We start from the raw sequence: 6,000 nt of genomic DNA on the forward strand, positions 1-6,000 counted from the left end.
CCGTGTGTTATTTCTCACGGAAATTCAATAAGTGCCAAGTCAATTACTCCACAATCGAGCAGGAAGCATTAGCATTATTATTAGCGTTGCAGTTCTTTGAAGTTTATATCGGTTCCAGTGCTCTGCCGATTGTTGTATACACTGATCACAATCCCTTGGTTTTCCTGCAGCGCATGTACAACCAAAATCAGCGTCTTATGCACTGGTCCCTCATTGTTCAGAATTACAATGTAGACATCCGACATAAGAAAGGCTCGGAAAATATTATTGCTGATGCCCTTTCTCGTGTATAACTACCATACCCTTCACGTAAATGTCTTTAGTCCAACTTGTGTCTTCCCCCCCCTCTGAATTTGTTATCTATATCTAAAATACTGTATTGGGTGCTTGTGGGTATCACAAATCCTGAGGGTTTTGCTCTTTAAGGGTGGGGGTGTTTTGTGCGTGCGTTCTGGCCACTGGCGGGGTGCTCTGTGTCTGTTGTCCTCCTATCCCTATTGTACGCAGGTGTCCCGCTGTGATTGGCTCTTGTCCCCGTCACTCAACTCCGCTGTTCCTTGCTGTTCCTGTCCAATCAGATGTCTCCAACTACTGCTTAAATACCCCGTCATTCCTCCATTTCGGGAGACTACCGATTGCAATGCCATTTCGTGTTGCTACCCTGTCTGTTTGTGTAAAATACCTTTGTGATTGTTTTTCCTTGTGTAAATACCCACTGTTTTCTTCTATGTTTTGTTTCCGTTTACATTGTATTCTGTATTGTGCTCTGTTCAGGGGAGAACGGGTAGATAGGCGAGAAACCCATGGGGTTACACGGTTACACGTAGGGATGTATGTTGTCTAGCACATTAGGTATTTAGGTAGGGGCAGTGATCACCCCTCTGTACTAGTTGTTAGGTTTAGATAGTTTAGTTAGTGTAGCTAGTTAGGGTCATCCTACAAATACAAGTCAGGTAGTGGTTTACTCTTTTAGACTAGCTTAGATAGGTTTTGTTTTGTTTCAGTGTTAGCCGACACTGCCCAGGGTGTTTTCCTCTGTATATTTGTTCATTATTTATATCATTATCATCATGTGTTTTTGTATCCTGTACATACTTGTACATACTCCCCTCCCCATTGTAAATAAACCCTTCTTATATATATATATATATATCTATCTTATTGATATTGTGTTGGTTTTTGCACTCCCTTCACTCTCCCGCTACTGCATTTGTGTGTTTTATGTTACGTTCCTCTTATCCCCTTACATCAGCCACTTGGGGTCGTAACACTAGGGCCACTGAAGCCAAAACCAGGTTCCCAATGGAAGGGACAGGGCCCGCCACATCCAACCTGTAGAACAGGACAATTGTGAGCTGCGAAGCCCATGCAGCTGCACAAATGTCTGCAAAGGGGGCACCTTGAAAAAGTTCCCATGATGTGGCAACACCCCATGTCGAGTTGGCCACCAGGTGTCCAGACACCGGGGTGCCAGTGGACTCATAGGCCATGGTAATAGTGTCCACAATCCAATGCGAGAGGTGCTGCTTTGAAAGCTTGGTTTATAGAGGAGACAGCGCAATCACACGTGAGACATGTCGGTCCCCCAGGTAAAAACGGCCAGAGGGCCCCTTGGGACCACCTTCTGGTGACCCAGGAGTAAGGACATTAGTCACACTCTACTGGGAACAGTAATGCAGCGAGGGGAGGGCCAATAGCGCCTCTACCCACACCTTCAACAATACTAAGACCATATACAGAGCAGGGGTTGACAGGAGATGTTCTCATGTAGCCTCCGCTGAACACAGTCGTACTCACCTTCTGCCAACTAGCAGGTAGGGGTGGGGTGATAGCAGCTACTGTGCAGAAAGTGGCGCAAACAAGAGACAGCTCTTGTGCCTTCGCTTAACACAGGAGCAGTCACCTCCAGCTCAAGTAGAACAGCTAGGAGAGGAGTGACGACAAGATTTACTGTGACATCAAAGCCAAATAATGTAGTGGAGCAACAGGAGACCAGCTCATGTGTCCTCACTTACCACAGGAGCAGCCCCCTCTGCACTGCAAAAAATGAACATGCAAAAATAAGAAAATAAAACATAAATTAAGAAAATAAAACTCAAATCAAGCAAAATTATCTGCCAATGGGGTGAGAACATTTTACTTGATAAGACATCTTGAAACAAGACAAAAAACTTGTGATAAAAAAGTTCTTAAAATCTGAAAACAAGAAAAAAAATAAGTAAATTTAGATATTTTAACTAGATTCAAGCAGTATAAATGTCTAGAAACCAATGACAAAATAGTAAAATGTAGCATTTTTTTATTTTTTTATTTGTGGTTAGTTTAAAATACTCTTGGTAAAAATGTCTTGATATGAGAATATATATACACATTTTAAGAGTGTCAGGCTGATTTTGAGGGAAAGGTTTGGTTTAAAATAAGTATATAAAGTCTTAAAATAAGACTAACTAATATGGATGTCCCCTCTCAATCTAGACTGTAGTGCTAAAATAAGCTCTGAAAAAGACATACAATCAGGTACAACAAACATGCTCTTAATATTGCTTTATTAACTCCAACTGCAAAAGTAAAGCAAACAATTGTTCGAAAATGACTGCAACTCATCATATCACAGCAAATGGTAAGCCTTTAAAAACAAAGCTTGGCCAAGGTTACACAGATACATCACTGAGACAGTGAAATATACAAAAAGAAAAAGAAAAAAAATGAACAAGAAAAACTGCATTTTTATTTTGATTTAGAATTAAAACAACTACTGTCTATAAGAACCTGATGAAAACAACTGCTGTCAACAATTAGTGATCAAAGGACCTAAGTCTGACTTTTTCACTACTCCCCAATGAACTTTTTCCACTCCGAAATAGCTTTTTTGTTGGAGGAAGTTGCATCACGCCCATGGATTGCATCTGAAATTACTTCTGTCTAAAGCACAGACAGTAGAGTTGCAACACACTTTGGGTACACAAGATGAAGTGCATAATAGTATGCCATTAGGTATAGCACACCTTCATGGAGGTCTTCTTGTGGAAAAGTTGTAACAGGCGTAGTATCAATGGCCAACATGCAGTTGTCCTCTGACACGATCAGGACTGGCCTGAAGAGTGGTCTCCCCTTGAGGAAGGAATCTGGGTTTTCTGTTGGCTAGAAATACAAACACAAAAATTACTGAGCAATACATCTTGATATAAATGACCACTCCTCTATTTCTCTTGGTCTTGTAGAAATATAAATAAGGTTATATGTCTTACCTCAAGGATGTGCAGCATTGCTTCACTTGCATGTCCCATCTTTTTTGATGGGGCTACAGGTGATGGGAACATCTCTGGAAGAGCCTTCATCAAGGCTATGGAGCATTTCACTATTGAGGATAACAGTCTTTTACAATTTACTGAAATTAGTGAGTTGAGCATGCATTAAAGGGATAGTTCACCCATTTACTCACCCTCAAGTTTTTCTAAACCTGTATGAGTTTCTTTCTTCTGTTGAACACAAATGAACATATTTTGAAGAATGTTTTTGGGTGAACTATCCCTTTAAGATTTTCACTTTGCCTCCTAATCTTGATACAGTCATATAAAAATTTTGCATTAAAAGGGATAAAAACTTAATTGAAAGTACTGGGATTTAGTCAAAAGGATTATTAACTTTAATTAAGCTTTTCGTAACAATCTGTTTCAATCTGTTACTGATTTCAAAAATACTACCGTTTAAATGTTTTAGAATAGTGAGATTTTTTTAATGTTTCTTCTTCTCAGCAAGCCTGTATTTTTTTTATCCAAACTACAGCAAAAACAGTAATATTGTGAAATATTTTTCATAATTTAAAAATCTTTCTTTTTGAATATATTTTTAACTGCAATTTATTCCTATGATCAAGGCTGAATTTTCAGCATCATTACTCCAGTCTTCAGTGTCACATGATCCTTCAGAAATCATTCTAATATGATGATTTGCTGCATATTAGAAACATGTATTATTTATTATCATTTATTTTTAATATCAGTGTTGCAAACAGTTGTACCATTTTTTCAGGATTCTTTGATGAAGAGAAATTTTAAAAGAACAGCATTTATTTGAACTTTTTAACATTATAAATGTCTTTACTGTCACCTTTGATCAATGTAATGCATCCTTGCTGAATAAAAGTAATACATTCTTTAATTTAAAAAAAAAATCTTATTGACCCCAAACTTTGGAACAGTAGTCTATAATGTTACAAAAGCTTTCTATTACAGATAAATGCTGTTCTCTTGAACTTTCTATTCATCACAAAATCCTGAACAAATGGTACAGAACTGTTTGCAACATTGATAATAATCAGAAATGTTTCTTGAGCAGCAAATCAGCATATTAGAATGATTTCTGAAGGATCATGTGACACTGAAGACTGGAGTAATGATGCTGAAAATTCAGCTTTGATCACAGGAATACAGGAACTACAGTTTACTATATATTCACATGAAAATAGTTATTTTAAATTGTAATACAATTGCAATATTACTGTTTTGCTGTATTTTGGATCAAATAAATTGCTTTAGAAGTTTAGAGTTCATCCATCACCTGGAATAATCCCACACATACAAATTTGTAAAAACAACTGAAGTCACTAGGAACTAAAATATATTATCGGATATATTACTTACATGATGTAGCTCTCTGAAACAGGGGTATGCTTGCAGTATCTTTGAAGGTCTGTCCTGATCCTTGAAACAGTCCAAGTTTATGAAGGCTCTCCGAGCATCAAACTCAAGGTCAAGTAGTTGAGCAACTGCTTCCTTGTTAGGCTTTGGTCTTTTATAGATATGTGCACTGAGCAAATATAGCTGAGTCTACAGCAACATTAAAATGTACCTTGTAAAGTTGACCGTGTCACTGAATTAAGCTGCTCCTTAAATGCCACCTGAATGGAAATTAGAATGATCAAAAGACTGTTGGCTACCTTTTTACTTGGTTATGACATCAATTATCAAAGAGAAGGAAATAAATGTATTAACCTGTAATTTTCTAATAACTAAGAATACAATGTAATATTTCTAACGCACTATTTATACACGCTAATTATAAGAATGTATATCTTTCTTTCTTACATCCATGCAAAACTAAATAATTTGATTAACAAAATGAAATTAAATACAAAAAAATGTTTTATCTCATTTACCTTCAAGTGCACAAAATGGTGAAAAACGCGAAACTGGCACAAGTGTTAATGGTTGTTCGTTCCAGTGACGTAAATTTAAGGGCGGTTCCATTGCGCTGCATCCATAGGGTTTTGTATAAAATCTGTTTAAATGATAACATTTCATAATATAATGTATTTAAATTTGGTATTGTTTCTTCTTAATACTACTTTCCCTGAGTGCTGTACAATATTAAAACACTCTAAATGAATAATGCTTTATGATTTCACCTATTTTATATCCAATGGAATATTCCGCTACCTTGATTGGATTAAAATTTTAAATCACTTAATTTCTTCCAATTGCTTTCGGCGGGACAGACACGTATGGAGAATGGAGTAAAAGCAAAGCGATGTGTTTGTGTAAGAAAAATATCTGTATTTAAAACTTTATAATCTAAAATAACTAGCTTCCAGCAGACAACCGTACGCATACTGCACAAGTCAACTTGCACCAAATGAGTAAACCGTGACGCGTGTATGACGTAGGAGTAGGAGTAGCGTAAGCTTAGATGCCTCTCACAGTTTAAACAAATAGGGCTGTGCAACAAACTGAAACTCCTCTGCTCTTATATCGAAATCCTCTGTCATTTCTCTTTGAGATTTCTCATTTTAGACTTCTAATTCGTGACCAGTGTTTTATTTTGCTCTATCCTCTGAGCTTCCGCGTTCGTCATCGTGTCATGCGTCGGGTCAGAGGCCATTCTTCCGCCGGAACTCGATGTGTACGGCCGTCTGAAGGAAGCTAGTTATTATAGTTAATGAAGTTTTAAATACGGATATTTTTCTTACACAAACGCATCGCTTCGCTTCAGAAGGCCTTC

The 6,000-nt window shown here is 37.4% G+C and overlaps 1 long non-coding RNA gene across 1 annotated transcript; it reads right to left on the reverse strand.

Annotated features, from left to right (window-relative positions):
* Window positions 1–2,561: 2,561 nt before the first annotated feature.
* Window positions 2,562–4,745, reverse strand: LOC136753412 (uncharacterized). The gene is made up of 3 exons (XR_010817428.1): window positions 4,644–4,745; window positions 3,249–3,358; window positions 2,562–3,141 (listed from the first exon to the last, which is right to left on the reverse strand). It is a non-coding gene; the product is annotated as an uncharacterized LOC136753412 (long non-coding RNA).
* Window positions 4,746–6,000: the final 1,255 nt, after the last annotated feature.

The sequence above is a fragment of the Amia ocellicauda genome, chromosome 7, assembly GCF_036373705.1.
Source record: "Amia ocellicauda isolate fAmiCal2 chromosome 7, fAmiCal2.hap1, whole genome shotgun sequence".
Taxonomy (NCBI): Eukaryota; Metazoa; Chordata; class Actinopteri; order Amiiformes; family Amiidae; genus Amia; species Amia ocellicauda.